Source organism: Oncorhynchus mykiss, chromosome 29 (assembly GCF_057628025.1).
Source record: "Oncorhynchus mykiss isolate SJ-2025 chromosome 29, ASM5762802v1, whole genome shotgun sequence".
Lineage (NCBI taxonomy): Eukaryota > Metazoa > Chordata > Actinopteri > Salmoniformes > Salmonidae > Oncorhynchus > Oncorhynchus mykiss.
In genome coordinates this window covers 16,674,115-16,692,090 of record NC_143050.1, presented here as the reverse complement: position 1 = coordinate 16,692,090, position 17,976 = coordinate 16,674,115, and the positions used below count along the sequence as shown (strand labels likewise).

At 41.0% G+C, this 17,976-nt stretch overlaps 1 long non-coding RNA gene across 1 annotated transcript; it reads left to right on the top strand.

The window, feature by feature from the left end:
• The first annotated feature begins 2,657 nt into the window (after nucleotides 1-2,657).
• LOC149970376 (uncharacterized) lies at nucleotides 2,658-6,875 on the top strand. The gene is made up of 4 exons (XR_016493143.1): nucleotides 2,658-2,947; nucleotides 5,071-5,160; nucleotides 5,273-5,362; nucleotides 6,038-6,875. It is a non-coding gene; the product is annotated as an uncharacterized LOC149970376 (long non-coding RNA).
• Nucleotides 6,876-17,976: the final 11,101 nt, after the last annotated feature.

Sequence of the window (17,976 nt, the reverse complement as noted above, 5' to 3'; positions counted from 1 at the left end):
AGTAATATGGTAAGAAATACAGGCCCAGCTCCAACAGTAATATGGTTAGAAATACAGGCCCAGCTCCAACAGTAATATGGTAAGAAATATTCCCAGCACCAACAGTAATATGGTAAGAAATACAGGCCCAGCTCCAACAGTAATATGGTAAGAAATACAGGCCCAGCTCCAACAGTAATATGGTAAGAAATACACGCCCAGCTCCAACAGTAATATGGTAAGAAATACAGGCCCAGCTCCAACAGTAATGTGGTAAGAAATACAGGCCCAGCTCCAACAGTAATATGGTAAGAAATACAGGCCCAGCTCCAACAGTAATATGGTAAGCAATACAGGCCCAGCTCCAACAGTAATATGGTAAGAAATACAGGCCCAGCTCCAACAGTAATATGGTAAGAAATACAGGCCCAGCTCCAACAGTAATATGGTAAGAAATACAGGCCCAGCTCCAACAGTAATATGGTTAGAATTACAGGCCCAGCTCCAACAGTAATATGGTTAGAAATACAGGCCCAGCTCCAACAGTAATATGGTAAGAAATACAGGCCCAGCTCCAACAGTAATATGGTAAGAAATACAGGCCCAGCTCCAACAGTAATATGGTGAGAAATACAGGCCCAGCTCCAACAGTAATGTGGTAATAAATACAGGCCCAGCTCCAACAGTAATGTGGTAAGAAATACAGGCCCAGCTCCAACAGTAATATGGTAAGAAATACAGGCCCAGCTCCAACAGTAATGTGGTAAGAAATACAGGCCCAGCTCCAACAGTAATATGGTAAGCAATACAGGCCCAGCTCCAACAGTAATATGGTAAGAAATACATGCCCAGCTCCAACAGTAATATGGTAAGAAATACAAGCCCAGCTCCAACAGTAATATGGTAAGAAATACAGGCCCAGCTCCAACAGTAATATGGTAAGAAATACAGGCCCAGCTCCAACAGTAATATGGTAAGAAATACACGCCCAGCTCCAACAGTAATATGGTAAGAAATACAGGCCCAGCTCCAACAGTAATGTGGTAAGAAATACAGGCCCAGCTCCAACAGTAATATGGTAAGAAATACAGGCCCAGCTCCAACAGTAATATGGTAAGCAATACAGGCCCAGCTCCAACAGTAATATGGTAAGAAATACAGGCCCAGCTCCAACAGTAATATGGTAAGAAATACAGGCCCAGCTCCAACAGTAATATGGTAAGAAATACAGGCCCAGCTCCAACAGTAATATGGTTAGAATTACAGGCCCAGCTCCAACAGTAATATGGTTAGAAATACAGGCCCAGCTCCAACAGTAATATGGTAAGAAATACAGGCCCAGCTCCAACAGTAATATGGTAAGAAATACAGGCCCAGCTCCAACAGTAATATGGTGAGAAATACAGGCCCAGCTCCAACAGTAATATGGTAATAAATACAGGCCCAGCTCCAACAGTAATGTGGTAAGAAATACAGGCCCAGCTCCAACAGTAATATGGTAAGAAATACAGGCCCAGCTCCAACAGTAATGTGGTAAGAAATACAGGCCCAGCTCCAACAGTAATATGGTAAGCAATACAGGCCCAGCTCCAACAGTAATATGGTAAGAAATACATGCCCAGCTCCAACAGTAATATGGTAAGAAATACAAGCCCAGCTCCAACAGTAATATGGTAAGAAATACAGGCCCAGCTCCAACAGTAATATGGTAAGAAATACAGGCCCAGCTCCAACAGTAATATGGTAAGAAATACAGGCCCAGCTCCAACAGTAATATGGTTAGAATTACAGGCCCAGCTCCAACAGTAATATGGTAAGAAATACAGGCCCAGCTCCAACAGTAATATGGTAAGAAATACAGGCCCAGCTCCAACAGTAATATGGTAAGAAATACAGGCCCAGCTCCAACAGTAATGTGGTAAGAAATACAGGCCCAGCTCCAACAGTAATATGGTAAGAAATACAGGCCCAGCTCCAACAGTAATATGGTAAGCAATACAGGCCCAGCTCCAACAGTAATATGATAAGAAATACAGGCCCAGCTCCAACAGTAATATGGTAAGAAATACAGGCCCAGCTCCAACAGTAATATGGTAAGAAATACAGGCCCAGCTCCAACAGTAATATGGTAAGAAATATATGCCCATCTACAACAGTAATATGGTAAGAAATATATGCCCATCTACAACAATAACTACAGTCCGTAGGCAGGGAATATATTCAAATGATATATAAGTACACTGAGCTCTTTCTTTTTTTTCTCTCTCTCTCCCTTCCCTCTCTTCCTCTTCCTCACAGCCAGGGGAAAGAAAACAGCAGTAAACAACTGTATGGCTCTTTATTCCACAGAAATAATATTCTATTGCAGATGTTGTTAGAAACCATTGATTTCATTGGATTCTTTGTTTTGTTGAAGTCAATTAAGAACTAATTATTATTTACACTGACAACCTGTCCAGATGTGGAGACAACAGTTAAATAGAACAACACAACACACAGACATCAGACATTAAAAGAGATCACCATGACAGATACACAAGACAGATATACATGGCAACAGGGCTTTCATTGTTAGCAGTACTGCTAAAAACTCTGTGCACCTTTATGGAGTCGAATAGGTTTTGATTTTGCATTTTTTTGCATATGTTGATAGAATGATAGAAACCATAGTGCTCGTCAGATCTGTTGTTACTCAGACTTGTAGAAAAACCTCTGAGTTTGAGCACCTCGTTTTGTAGATTTTGTAATGTTATTGATCTTCAACCAGATATGAAGGGGAAAGAGGAAGGTGGAAGTCTCCGGGATTGAACCCTTACCACTAGGATTACATCCTGAATCCAGGATGCAACACTACCACTAGACCAAACTCAAACTAGTCATGGAAGAGATAAAGTTATTTTACAGTTCAACCTGATTACATTATTTTACAGTTCAACCTGACCAGATGTCCACATAATGGAGAAGCAAGGTATGTTGGGACAGTTTACCTCACTATTAAACTTGAGGGGCAGTGTTTCCAGACTCGTATTAAGCCTAGTCCAAAACTAAAACACTTTTAATGGAGATTCTCTATTGAGAATTTGTGGGATCAAATTTTTGGGCAACATTTTTTAACACACTGCAATGTATGCAGGGTAATATCATTTGAAATAAATTAAAATATATATATATAGAGAGACAATTTTGTTTGTACGTCACTAGGTCCAGCGATGGATACTCAAGTCTCTTCCGGTAATATCTGCCACGTTATACAAGCTTCAGACAGCAAGGGACGTAGCTCTGTCAAAGTTTAAAAAATCAGTTCAGTATTCAACCTATTGTACCATGGTGGTAAGTTGATTAGCTAATATCATATTTTGTTAAAGGTTTACTATTGTATATGTTGTGAACTGGGAGTATATCATTGAACTTTCTCTGATGTGCAGCGGTTTCCATCTTGTGCAGCGCAAGTGATTGCAGCAATTCCCAGACCATGCTAAGTTAGCATTGACTAAATTATAACAGATTCTACCTATGAATGTTGTAAATATATGTGGTGATATGGCTAGTCAGCAGACATCCGGGCTACAGTACTTTGTTCTGATCTGATGCTTGTGATAAACATTTGAATGATTAGAAGGTTTTAAGTTTGGGATGAGGCCTGCTAATGACACAGTAACACCACGTGTCGAGCAGATCAGCAGACAAAAGAGGGACAAAAAGTTGTGATTCACAAATACAGTATATTACAATACAGCTTTTAGAAAAATAAATGAACAAGTGTTTAGATTTGGCCTTTTGGTATTTTTTTGTGAAGAGAATTTGGTGTTTCAGGTACCATTGTTGAACTCCAGAGCTGGGACTGACATCCTTAGCCTATAAAGGTGCAGTTTATAAAGATAATATAAGCATATTTGGATGAAAATGTGTTGAGGGTAGATACTGCTATTTTACAAGTGTAGTAGTATTGTGTATTACGCTTGTTTTATTGCAGCCAATGTTTTGTCTCCATTGCACTGCCTTTTCAGACATGAGATGTTTTATTGCATCGTGGTTGTAAAACAGATGTTTTATTGCATCATGTTTGTAAGACAGATTATTTATTACATTGTGGTTGTAGGACAGATGTTTTATTGCATCATGTTTGTAAGACAGATTATTTATTACATTGTGGTTGTAGGACAGATGATTTATTGCATCATGGTTGTAGGACAGATGTTATATTGCATCGTGGTTGTAGGACAGATGTTATATTGCATCATGGTTGTAGGACAGATGTTTTATTGGATCGTGGTTGTAGGACAGATGTTTTATTGCATCGTGGTTGTAGGACAGATGATGTATTGCATCGTGGTTGTAAGACAGATTATTTATTGCATCGTGGTTGTAGGACAGATGTTTTATTGCATCGTGGTTGTAGGACAGATGTTATATTGCATCATGGTTGTAGGACAGATGTTATATTGCATTGTGGTTGTAGGACAGATGTTTTATTGCATCATGGTTGTAGGACCGATGTTTTATTGCATCGTGGTTGTAGGACAGATGTTTTATTGGATCGTGGTTGTAGGACAGGTGTGTTTATTGCATCGTGGTTGTAGGACAGGTGTCTTTATTGGATCGTGGTTGTAGGACAGGTGTATTTATTGGATCGTGGTTGTAGGACAGGTGTGTTTATTGCATCGTGGTTGTAGGACAGGTGTGTTTATTGCATCGTGGTTGTAGGACAGATGTTTTATTGCATCGTGGTTGTAGGACAGATGTTTTATTGGACCGTGGTTGTAGGACAGGTGTCTTTATTGCATCGTGGTTGTAGGACAGGTGTGTTTATTGGATCGTGGTTGTAGGACAGGTGTGTTTATTGCATCGTGGTTGTAGGACAGATGTTTTATTGGATCGTGGTTGTAGGACAGATGTTTTATTGGATCGTGGTTGTAGGACAGGTGTGTTTATTGCATCGTGGTTGTAGGACAAGTGTGTTTATTGCATCGTGGTTGTATGACAGATGTGTTTATTAGCTAATGGCATCTTGTTTTATTCTTCTACCTCTCAATCATATTAACATGTCTTGATTACTTATTACAATGTAATAAATTATAACCTAATTCACAGAATGAACACTCAAATGATCAACTTGACCAGGCAGTCCCAGAACCCCTCTCTGGAGAGACCAACCCTCCTCCCAGCATCACCCCTCCTCCTGTGAGTGTAGACATACACACAAATTGGCAAATAATCAGTGACTATGGTTAAAAACAGTTTTCAGACACATTGATACTGTAGGTTACTATGTTTACTATGTGTTGTGTTTCAGGGTCCAGTCCAGTGTGTAGACAACCCCTCAGGTGATCCTGGAGAGGTGGTCTATGACACAGACACATTTCCCATCAGACATCAGCCTCCTGTGAGTAAAGTGTGACAGTTCAGAGACCTTCAGTTCATATCTGGCTGTTGTTTGGTTGTCTGACTGCTGTCTGTGAAAAATAGAGGTAGGGTTGTAGAGAATCGAAGGACCATGAATGTAACCACTTTAGAATGTCCGGTCAGAACAAGGATGAGGTGGCTTTCCAGGTTAAGGGGAGTTTAACGGAAGAAGATGTCCACATTCACACGTCACACACATCTGACCACTCATGGTTCTGAGAATCATGTCCAGTGAGAACTGACATGAACTATATGTTGTTTAGATGCACACACAATTAAACATCAGACATACAGGGATTCAGTCCACAGGAGGAAAAGTGCAACAGGAGGGTAAACTGTGGAAGTGCTCATCAGGATAGGGAAAGCACGTCTTTGACCACACAGTGTGCTGGGGTCAGACTAACTAAAACTGTAGTCCCGGGAATCAAGGCTGCTGATAGGCTGAACGAGAAGTGGTGATAAGTATTTGGCGTGACCTTGACCAATAAGACACTAACAAAAGTGGGGGTCCTCTGAATAGGAGACTAACACCGTACCCAAACCGGCCGCAGGTGTGCGCTGTCTTGCGCAAATAGATTTTGTTTTTATGGTTAAAAACAGTTTTCAGAAACATTGATACTGTAGGTTACTATGTTTACTATGTGTTGTGTTTCAGGGTCCAGCCTTACACACCATGAACAATCAGATCCTCTCACGGTTGGGTGCCTCAGGCTCTGCACACTCTTGGCTTGCAGATTGTAAAATAAACAAACATTTTTGCTAAAATGATGATTGTATTATTGATTGATTGACTATGGCTTTTCAAATCACCCAGTATTGCTATCTGCAATGTTAGTTCTAGGCAAATGTTGCATTTCTTCAGCCATTCCTGGACCTGTGACCAAAAACAAGCTACATGTGGACAATACCAAAATAAATGATCCAATGACTGCCTCCTCTCAGCAAGATCTGCAGAGCTTGGTTGCAAGAATTTTGTATAGTAATTTAAATTAAACAATGTAAAGCTTTGAATCCAGCGTTGTTTTGCGTATCAATTCATAAACCATGTGCCATGGAATGGGTCGAAAAACATTGAAAATCTCTTCCCAACTATTTTGCAATTTATATGGCACAGCTGTCAGTGTTTTGGTCCTTAAATGAAATTGCTATATGTTTTCATTTATCACACACGACATATAAATTCCTTACTTTTTTCTCCTTCTACTTGCCTCTTCCATTTTTTGTTGTAATTTTGGGTAGAGCAGACATTTCTATATGTGTGTGTTAACTGCATGTGTAACATAACTCCACCAGTCCTATTTATGATATCATTCACTAAGATTATACCTTTTTTTAAAGTTTCTTCGAAAAATACGTATTTTTTGTATTATACATTTGCATATTCGAGTTTAACCACAATATTAGTTGTATTATTGTTCTGTCTTTTCAGATGGATTAAACTGAAATTGCAACCAACTTTCTAAGGCTTGTTTAAAAAATAAAAACATTTTTGAGATTATTTCCTTTTCAAACAACCGGAAGTGAGCAAGTGTAATCTGAATAAATGGGAAAAGGTCATTCTTGAACATAGCATGAGACATTCCTATCAATTTACTAGAGAACCAGTTTGGATTTAAGTATAACTTCTGTATGACTGATGCCTTTAGTGAGAGGTCTAATGCTTTAATATTTAATCATTTCTGCCCTCTGAATTCATATTCGTAATATAAAGAGGCCCTTTTAATTTTGTCTCGCTTGCCATTCCAAATCAATATTTTTTGTTGTTGATATAATTTAAAAAGCAGGTCACTAGGTGTAGGCAAAACCATAAGAAAATAGATAAACTGTGATACGACTAAAGAGTTAATCATGGTGATTTTTCCACAAATAGACAGGTATTTTCCTTTCAAAGTTAGCAAGATCTTTTCTATTTTTGCTAACTTTCTATAAAAATGTATTGGAGTGAGAATGTATTTATTTTGGGATTTGTTTTCCGAGTATGTCCACATCTCCGTCAGACCATTTAATTGGTAAATTGCAAAATGTGCATTTTTTTGTGATCCAATATGTAATACTTGGTTTTATGTCATTTGGCTTTCCAGAGAGGATAGCAAAAGTATCTAGATCCTCTATGAGGCCGTGGAGAGATTCTAATTGTGGTTTAAAAAGAAACGTGAATCATCAGCGTACAATGACACCTTCGTTTTTAAACCACGGATTTCTAATCCCTTAATATTAATGTTTGATCTAATTTTAACAGCTAACAACCTTGTTTTACTCCTCTAGATAGTTTAAAACTTTCTGAGATGTAGCCATTATTTACTATTTTACACCTAAGGTTACTATACATAACTTTTACCCATTTTATAAGAGATTCCCCAAAATGGAAATATTCTAGGCATTTATATATAAACTCCAGTCATACTTTATCAAAAGCCTTTTCAAAATCAGCTATGAAAAGTAGGCCTGGTGTCCCCGATATTTCATATTTGTCTTCATATTAGTAACCCAATAGTTTCCAGTAGTTGTCTTATATTATCTCCAATGTATCGTCCATGTAATAAACCTGTCTGATTAGGATGAATAATATTTGACAATATATTTTTTTATCTATGCGCCAAGCATTTTTGCATCACAACACTGACATGTAAGAGGCCTCCAATTTTTTTTAAATAGACTGGATCTTTATATATATACCACTTGGGTCCTGTTTCAGTAATAATGATATCAGACCTTCTTGTTGCGTGTCTGATAATCTACCATTTATATAGGCGTGGTTAAAACATGCCAATAATTGTCCTCTAAGTGTATCAAAAAACGTTGTGTATACTTCCACTTCCACTACATCCAGCCCTGGAGTTTTCCCAGCCATAAAGGCTTTAATTGCATCAAGAAGTTCCTCCTCTGTAATTTGGCTTTCACATGAGTCTTTCTGTACAGATGTTCCTTTTACATTATTATTAGGGAAAAAATCCATACAATTAGCTTCGGTTAGTGGAGATGGAGGAGACTGAAATGAAAACATATTCTTAAAGTACTTTACTTCCTCTTTCAAAATATTATTTGGTGAATCATGCGTGACTCCATCATTTGTAACAAGTTTCAATAAAAAACTGTTGGTAGCATTTCTATACTGAAGATTGAAAAATAATTTGGTGCATTTTACCCCATATTCCATCCAGTTCGACTTATTTTTTATAATATATTACACTGGATCTTTCTTTAAACAAGTTCCTCCATTTCTTTTTGTTTTTCCTCTAACTTATTATGTGGCTCTATGGTACAGTTTTATTGCTATCTAATTGTACTGTTAGTCCTTCAATTTAATATGGACTTTTTTTAAATCTAAATTGCTTTTGTTTTATAGATGAGTACTGAATTGCATGGCCTCTAAATGAACATTTAAAAGTGTCCCATACAATAAGGGGATCTGCTGTACCTACAGTGCCTTGCGAAAGTATTCGGCCCCCTTGAACTTTGCGACCTTTTGCCACATTTCAGGCTTCAAACATAAATATCAAATAAAATAAAATCAAATAAAATAAAATGTATTTATATAGCCCTTCATACATCAGCTGATATCTCAAAGTGCTGTACAGAAACCCAGCCTAAAACCCCAAACAGCAAGCAATGCAGGTGTAGAAGCACGGTGGCTAGGAAAAACTCCCTAGAAAGGCCAAAACCTAGGAAGAAACCTAGAGAGGAACCAGGCTATGTGGGGTGGCCAGTCCTCTTCTGGCTGTGCCGGGTGGAGATTATAACAAAACATGGTCAAGATGTTCAAATGTTCATAAATGACCAGCATGGTCGAATAATAATAAGGCAGAATAGTTGAAACTGGAGCAGCAGCACAGTCAGGTGGACTGGGGACAGCAAGGAGTCATCATGTCAGGTATTCCTGGGGCATGGTCCTAGGGCTCAGGTCCTCCGAGAGAGAGAAAGAAAGAGAGAATTAGAGAGAGCATATGTGGGATGGCCAGTCCTCTTCTGGCTGTGCCGGGTGGAGATTATAACAGAACATGGCCAAGATGTTCAAATGTTCATAAATGACCAGCATGGTCGAATAATAATAAGGCAGAACAGTTGAAACTGGAGCAGCAGCACAGCCAGGTGGACTGGGGACAGCAAGGAGTCATCATGTCAGGTAGTCCTGGGGCATGGTCCTAGGGCTCAGGTCCTCCGAGAGAGAGAAAGAGAGAGGGGAGAATTAGAGAACGCACACTTAGATTCACACAGGACACCAAATAGGACAGGAGAAGTACTCCAGATATAACAAACTGACCCTAGCCCCCCGGCACATAAACTACTGCAGCATAAATACTGGAGGCTGAGACAGGAGGGGTCAGGAGACACTGTGGCCCACTCCGAGGACACCCCCGGACAGGGCCAAACAGGAAGGATATAACCCCACCCACTTTGCCAAAGCACAGCCCCCACACCACTAGAGGGATATCTTCAACCACCAACTTACCATCCTGAGACAAGGCTGAGTATAGCCCACAAAGACCTCCGCCACGGCACAACCCAAGGGGGGGGGGGGGGGGGCGCCAACCCAGACAGGATGACCACATCAGTGACTCAACCCACTCAGGTGACGCACCCCCTCCAGGGACGGCATGAGAGAGCCCCAGTAAAGCCAGTGACTCAGCCCCTGTAATAGGGTTAGAGGCAGAGAATCCCAGTGGAAAGAGGGGAACCGGCCAGGCAGAGACAGCAAGGGTGGTTCGTTGCTCCAGAGCCTTTCCGTTCACCCTCCCACTCCTGGGCCAGACTACACTCAATCATATGACCCACTGAAGAGATGAGTCTTCAGTAGAGACTTAAAGGTTGAGACCGAGTTTACGTCTCTGACATGGGTAGGCAGACCGTTCCATAAAAATGGAGCTCTATAGGAGAAAGCCCTGCCTCCTGCTGTTTGCTTAAAAATTCTAGGGACAATTAGGAGGCCTGCGTCTTGTGACCGTAGCGTACGTGTAGGTATGTACGGCAGGACCAAATCAGAGAGATAGGTAGGAGCAAGCCCATGTAATGCTTTGTAGGTTAGCAGTAAAACCTTGAAATCAGCCCTTGCTTTGACAGGAAGCCAGTGTAGAGAGGCTAGCACTGGAGTAATATGATCAAATTTTTTTGGTTCTAGTCAGGATTCTAGCAGCCGTATTTAGCACTAACTGAAGTTTATTTAGTGCTTTATCCGGGTAGCCGGAAAGTAGAGCATTGCAGTAGTCTAACCTAGAAGTGACAGAAATATATAAAACTGTATTTTTTTGTGAAGAATCAACAACAAGTGGGACACAATCATGAAGTGGAACGACATTTATTGGATATTTCAAACCTTTTTAACAAATCAAAAACTGAAAAATTGGGCGTGCAAAATTATTCAGCCCCCTTAAGTTAATACTTTGTAGCGCCACCTTTTGCTGCGATTACAGCTGTAAGTCGCTTGGGGTATGTCTCTATCAGTTTTGCACATCGGGAGACTGACATTTTTTCCCATTCCTCCTTGCAAAACACCTCGAGCTCAGTGAGGTTGGATGGAGAGCATTTGTGAACAGCAGTTTTCAGTTCTTTCCACAGATTCTCGATTGGATTCAGGTCTGGACTTTGACTTGGCCATTCTAACATCTGGATATGTTTATTTTTGAACCATTCCATTGTAGATTTTGCTTTATGTTTTGGATCATTGTCTTGTTGGAGGACAAATCTCCGTCCCAGTCTCAATCAGGTCTTTTGCAGACTCCATCAGGTTTTCTTCCAGAATGGTCCTGTATTTGGCTCCATCCATCTTCCCATCAATTTTAACCATCTTCCCTGTCCTGCTGAAGAAAAGTAGGCCCAAACCATGATGCTGCCACCACCATGTTTGACAGTGGGTATGGTGTGTTCAGGGTGATGAGCTGTGTTGCTTTTACGCCAAACATAACGTTTTGCATTGTTGCCAAAAAGTTCAATTTTGGTTTCATCTGACCAGAGCACCTTCTTCCACATGTTTGGTGTGTCTCCCAGGTGGCTTGTGGCAAACTTTAAACGACACTTTTTATGGATATCTTTAAGAAATGGCTTTCTTCTTGCCACTCTTCCATAAAGGCCAGATTTGTGCAATATACGACTGATTGTTGTCCTATGGACAGAGTCTCCCACCTCAGCTGTAGATCTCTGCAGTTCATCCAGAGTGATCATGGGCCTCTTGGCTGCATCTCTGATCAGTCTTCTCCTTGTATGAGCTGAAAGTTTAGAGGGACGGCCAGGTCTTGGTAGATTTGCAGTGGTCTGATACTCCTTCCATTTCAATATTATCGCTTGCACAGTGCTCCTTGGGATGTTTAAAGCTTGGGAAATCTTTTTGTATCCAAATCCGGCTTTAAACTTCTTCACAACAGTATCTCGGACCTGCCTGGTGTGTAGGAACATCTTCATGATGCTCTCTGCGCTTTTAACGGACCTCTGAGACTATCACAGTGCAGGTGCATTTATACGGAGACTTGATTACACACAGGTGGATTGTATTTATCATCATTAGTCATTTAGGTCAACATTGGATCATTCAGAGATCCTCACTGAACTTCTGGAGAGAGTTTGCTGCACTGAAAGTAAAGGGGCTGAATAATTTTGCACGCCCAATTTGTCAGTTTTTGATTTGTTAAAAAAGTTTGAAATATCCAATAAATGTCGTTCCACTTCATGATTGTGTCCCACTTGTTGTTGATTCTTCACAAAAAAGTACAGTTTTATATCTTTATGTTTGAAGCCTGAAATGTGGCAAAAGGTCGCAAAGTTCAAGGGGGCCGAATACTTTCGCAAGGCACTGTATATCTCACTAGGTCAGGGTATTTAAGCCTCCATATAGCCACTAATTCAAATATATCCATGACATTCATGATTTCCTTAAGTGCCTGAGGGTGATAGTTTGTAGTGTGATTTCCTTTACGATCCATAGAGGTATTTAAAACCGTATTAAAATCTCCCACCATAATAATAGAGTTTAGTGTTGCTAGTAGAGTTGATCAATTCTTATATATATTTTCAAAGAAGCTTGGATCTGTAGTATCTGGGATCTACATCTGTTTATATTAGTTACTGTGCTGTATTACGGCAGTGTTACGTTACTACACCTATTAGGAAATGCACATGCGCACTGGGGTGCCGGGAACTGTAGAGCACGAGGGGTTTTGACTAAAGGAAAACTAACTGTACTCCCGTCTCCTGCCTGGTCATTTCTCCACAACACAAATATTACAGTGGCGACGAGGTGATTAAACTTCTTAAACGGACATTGCTTGAAGGGAAGAATGTTGCGTGAGTAATGAAACTCAAAATAATTATGTAATTCTTCAGTTATTTTTTATTTTCTTTCGCCAGTGGAAAAGGCTAAGCACTGCTAGTAGGTGTTCAGGAGCTGCCAAGTAGCAAGACTATTGGAGTCCAGAATAGCGACACTGCCCTCTGGTGGTTAAATAAATAAAAAACGAATTGAACCTATTGAAATTAGGCGATCTCAGTGGAGAAATATTGGGGGGATAAAAGGAAGAAGGAACGTAACACGGTGTGTACATTATTACAAATGAGTACAGTGAATGAAGTAATTGCAGAAACTTCTGAAGTGAAGAATTAGAGGAAACTGCAAATGAAATCAAAGATGAAAAGAAAGCAGACGTATTTCTCAGTGGTTTGGGTCCAACTGAGTATGAATTGCTGAAAGGTCTCATTGAACCAATAAAAGAAGTGGAGTTGAACTATGCAGAACTGACTGAAACTCTTTCAAGCCAATTCTCATTGCAGAACGTTTCAGATTTTACCAACATCACCAGAGTCAAGGGGAAACCGTGGCTGACTACATCCTTGCTTTGAAAAGGCTGGCAAGTACATGTGACTTTGCACGATTTCTTGATGATGCTCTTCGAGACAAGTTTGTATGTGGTCTCACAGGTGAAGCATATCACAGAAGGCTTTTGTCAGAGAAGGATCTGACCTGTAAGAAAGCCTGTGATATCGCACTTGGACTCGAGCTTGCCCACAGGAATACTATTGAGCTATCGGGACATGCAAAACGTCAGAAAGGTGTTCACAAGGTCAGTGATGCACGTGGTGAAAAAGGCTCACAAAAGTCACACTTTTCTCAGTCCCGTCCTCAAGGTTACACAAGAACAAAGCAGCCCACATCTCAAAGGTCTAAGCCAAGTTGCTACAGATGTGGGGGAGATAATCATCAGCCCAGTGAATGTCAATTCCAAAATGAAAAGTGCCACAATTGTGGAAAGGTTGGACATTTACAGAGAGTGTGTAAAGCTCCAAAATACACAGCAAGAGCGCACAAAGTGTCAGACGCAGCACAAGAAGAGGAAGGTACACCTGAAACAGTATTGGAACAGTGTGCACAGCTCAACAACAAAAATATGGAATCTATCTCAGCATGGAGTTAGTGGGAAAACCAGTAGTCATGCAGCTGGACACCGGAGCGTCTGTATCTCTGGTTCCAGAGAGACTCTACAAAGAAAAACTGAGTGTGCCCTCTTCAGCCAGCGTCCATCCGCCTTTCTTCATATACTGGTGACACTATTCCTGTGTTAGCACAGATCCAGGTACCAGTCCGGTACTGCTGCAGGCAGTTGGTGAACTTGGCGGAACTTGGTGGAATGGGTCCCCACAACACAGAGATTAAGCTGAGACTCACGTGTGATGCATCTCCATACGGAGTAGGAGCCGTCATCTCACATGTTCTACCGTCAGGTGAAGAACACCCTATTGCATTTGCATCATGGACTCTGTCACCAAGTGTGAAAAATTATGCTCAAATTAAGAAGGAAGTCCTGAGCATAATATTCGGAGTGAAGAAGTTTCACAAATACCTCTACGGAAGGAAGTTCCAACTGCTGACAGATCACAAGCTGTCAGCCAAGCTGTCGGCTATACCAACCCTTGCTGCACTTCGAATGCAACATTGGGCTCTGATATTGTTAGCCTACGACTATGAGATTGAGTACAGCGAGCACCATCCCCCGCTCTCTGCTTCTACAACCAGACTGCTGTGGTCAAAGTGAGGTCGTAAATTCCTAGGGAATACCCTGCCATATGGCCACACTGTATAGAGATAGAGTGAAGTTTCATAGAGAACAAAGGAATTTCTTCCACCTCACAGAACTTGAGGGCTGAACAACGTTTACGTTCCGGAGAAGGTATAAAAGATCGGTGAAGAATCCAGCTGGTCCGTTTGTTACAACTTGGGGAAGCTCATGGGAGACGGTATGGCCACATTACCATAACGCTGTTTATATAATAGCCTCAGATATGAGGTTTACATCTAATTGTTGAATAAGATGAATGAGTGAGTATGATACTGTTTGTAAAATTGTGTAATGTGATTTTGGACTGTTTAATTGTTGCAGGAATTAAATTCCTCTGTTTTAATACCCAATTAAAATGAAACACTCTGTCAATTCATAAGAATTTGTATGACTCTTATTTGTATAAAATGGACAGAGCCCAGTCTTAAAGTCAACCAGCAGCGTTTATTCACGAGAGTACTGCCCATTATACATTTTATCACAGGTTATAAACTGAAAATGACGTCAGCGTTTTCTAAACTGTTCCGTCTCTTCTCGACACTGGTTCAAAGGCTGTATAATTATCAAGTCTTCCCATATCGTCTAGAGCCAAGGTCAGCCTGTGTAGATAAGCATTCTAGCCAGTCTGGCGATATAGTTCATTCATTTCTACCAAGGAACAGACAGTCATTGTTCTAATTCTTGATTATATTTACACACATTATATTCAGTACTAGGATTAAAAAGAAAATTCATACATATACAGTAACATAATAGTATTCTGATTAGTACATATACAGTAAAATAATAGTATTCTGATTAGTCAGTCCTGATTTAAATGTATACATAATTAGTCATTATTGATAAAAAAAAATCCCTTAACATTAATGAAGGAAATTCCAATACCCTTTTGAGTTGAACTAAATCAGAGGACCGCCCATGAGCCCAGTTAGGGTCGGGCATCCTGGGACAGCCCCTTTTCTGCAATTCCGAATAAAACCCAACTTTGAGAAATTCTCAGCAGACTATGTTTCTCTCAATCACGGGTGGACGAAGGTTACAGACCATTGCTGAATCTTTTAACCATACCACGTGGTTAAACTCTTAGACTATCGATACCGACAGAATAAGAACAAGTCTTTGATATTAATTACTCATCTGCAGCTAGGAATTCAGTATCATTGAACGCGAAGAACGACAACCGCCAAAACATCCATTCTACAACAACATGAATGAATGTCACTCTGAACTATCCACTATAACCAGGACTAAGAGAGACAGACGGACAATTCTACAAAATAAACAAACTTTTCAACAGCGATCAAGAAGACACACTGACCGTAAATATATACACTGCTCAAAAAAAATAAAGGGAACACTTAAACAACACAATGTAACTCCAAGTCAATCACACTTCTGTGAAATCAAACTGTCCACTTAGGAAGCAACACTGATTGACAATAAATGTCACATGCTGTTGTGCAAATGGAATAGACAACAGGTGGAAATTATAGGCAATTAGCAAGACACCCCCAATAAAGGAGTGGTTCTGCAGGTGATAACCACAAACCACTTCTCAGTTCCTTTGCTTCCTGGCTGATGTTTTGGTCACTTTTGAATGCTGGCGGTGCTTTCACTCTAGTGGTAGCATGAGACGGAGTCTACAACCCACACAAGTGGCTCAGGTAGTGCAGCTCATCCAGGATGGCACATCAATGCGAGCTGTGGCAAGAAGGTTTGCTGTGTCTGTCAGCGTAGTGTCCAGAGCATGGAGGCGCTACCAGGAGACAGGCCAGTACATCAGGAGACGTGGAGGAGGCCGTAGGAGGGCAACAACCCAGCAGCAGGACCGCTACCTCCGCTTTTGTGCAAGGAGGAGCACTGCCAGAGCCCTGCAAAATTACCTCCAGCAGGCCACAAATGTGCATGTGTCTGCTCAAATGGTCAGAAACAGACTCCATGGGGGTGGTATGAGGGCCCGACGTCCAAAGGTGGGGGTTGTGCTTACAGCCCAACGCCGTGCAGGACGTTTGGCATTTGCCAGAGGACACCAAGATTGGCAAATTCGCCACTGGCGCCCTGTGCTCTTCACAGATGAAAGCAGGTTCACACTGAGCACGTGACAGACGTGACAGTCTGGAAACGCCGTGGAGAACATTCTGCTGCCTGCAACATCCTCCAGCATGACCGGTTTGGCGGTGGGTCAGTCATGGTGTGGGGTGGCATTTCTTTGGGGAGGCGCACAGCCCTCCATGTGCTCGCCAGAGGTAGCCTGACTGCCATTAGGTCCCGAGATGAGATCCTCAGACCCCTTGTGAGACCATATGCTGGTGCGGTTGGCCCTGGTTCCTCCTAATGCAAGACAATGCTAGACCTCATGTGGCTGGAGTGTGTCAGCAGTTCCTGCAAGAGGAAGGCATTGATGCTATGGACTGGCCCGCCCGTTCCCCAGACCTGAATCCAATTGAGCACATCTGGGACATCATGTCTCGCTCCATCCACCAACGCCACGTTGCACCACAGACTGTCCAGGAGTTGGCGGATGCTTTAGTCCAGGTCTGGGAGGAGATCCCTCAGGAGACCATCCGCCACCTCATCAGTAGCATGCCCAGGCATTGTAGGGAGGTCAAACAGGCACGTGGAGGCCACACACACTACTGAGCCTCATTTTGACTTGTTTTAAGGACATTACATCAAAGTTGGATCAGCCTGTAGTGTGGTTTTCCACTTTAATTTTGAGTGTGACTCCAAATCCAGACCTCCATGGGTTGATAAATTTGATTTCCATTGATAATTTTTGTGTGATTTTGTTGTCAGCACATTCAACTATGTAAAGAAAAAAGTATTTATTAAGAATATTTCATTCATTCAGATCTAGGATGTGTTATTTTAGTGTTCCCTTTATTTTTTTGAGCAGTGTATATTGATTGCAATTCTTCCCGAATGAGTTAGTGTTCATGTGTAAAGGATTAGCATTTCAATTGTTATAATTAACTCCGTAGTGACTTCTTAGTCGACCCCCACTTCCCTTTTGTCTAACAAGCCGCCATGCCGGTTTAACCCACTAGGGCACATTCTCCTACCATTTCTTGTAACCATATCTACTTTGTTGTTTTGTGTATGCATTTCTGTGAATTACTTAGTTAGTAATAAATAAATGATTTAAGACAATTGATGTATAGATGACTCATAGTGAAGACTGCGTTCGTGCAGATAACCAACAATTTACGACGTTTGGAATGAGACTAACGTGAGGTAAAGTAAATAATTCATTAATCAGAAGACTATGGATCAGATATGAAAATACCTGAAAAGTTATTTTAGGAAATGATAACTTTGTAATCTGAATATTTTCCTTGGTGCCCCGACTTCCTCGTTAATTACAGTTACATGATTAATCAGTTTGATTGCGTAATACTAATTACAGAGAATCTTTGATTAAAAACTAAGTCTTCAAGATCATCTGCTACGGTCCAACACCCCAGCAGAGACATGCCGAGAGAACAAGAACAATAACGACCCCCAGGACTAGTCTCCTGACTGTGGACGTACGGGAGAGACAGAGCCTGACCATCTA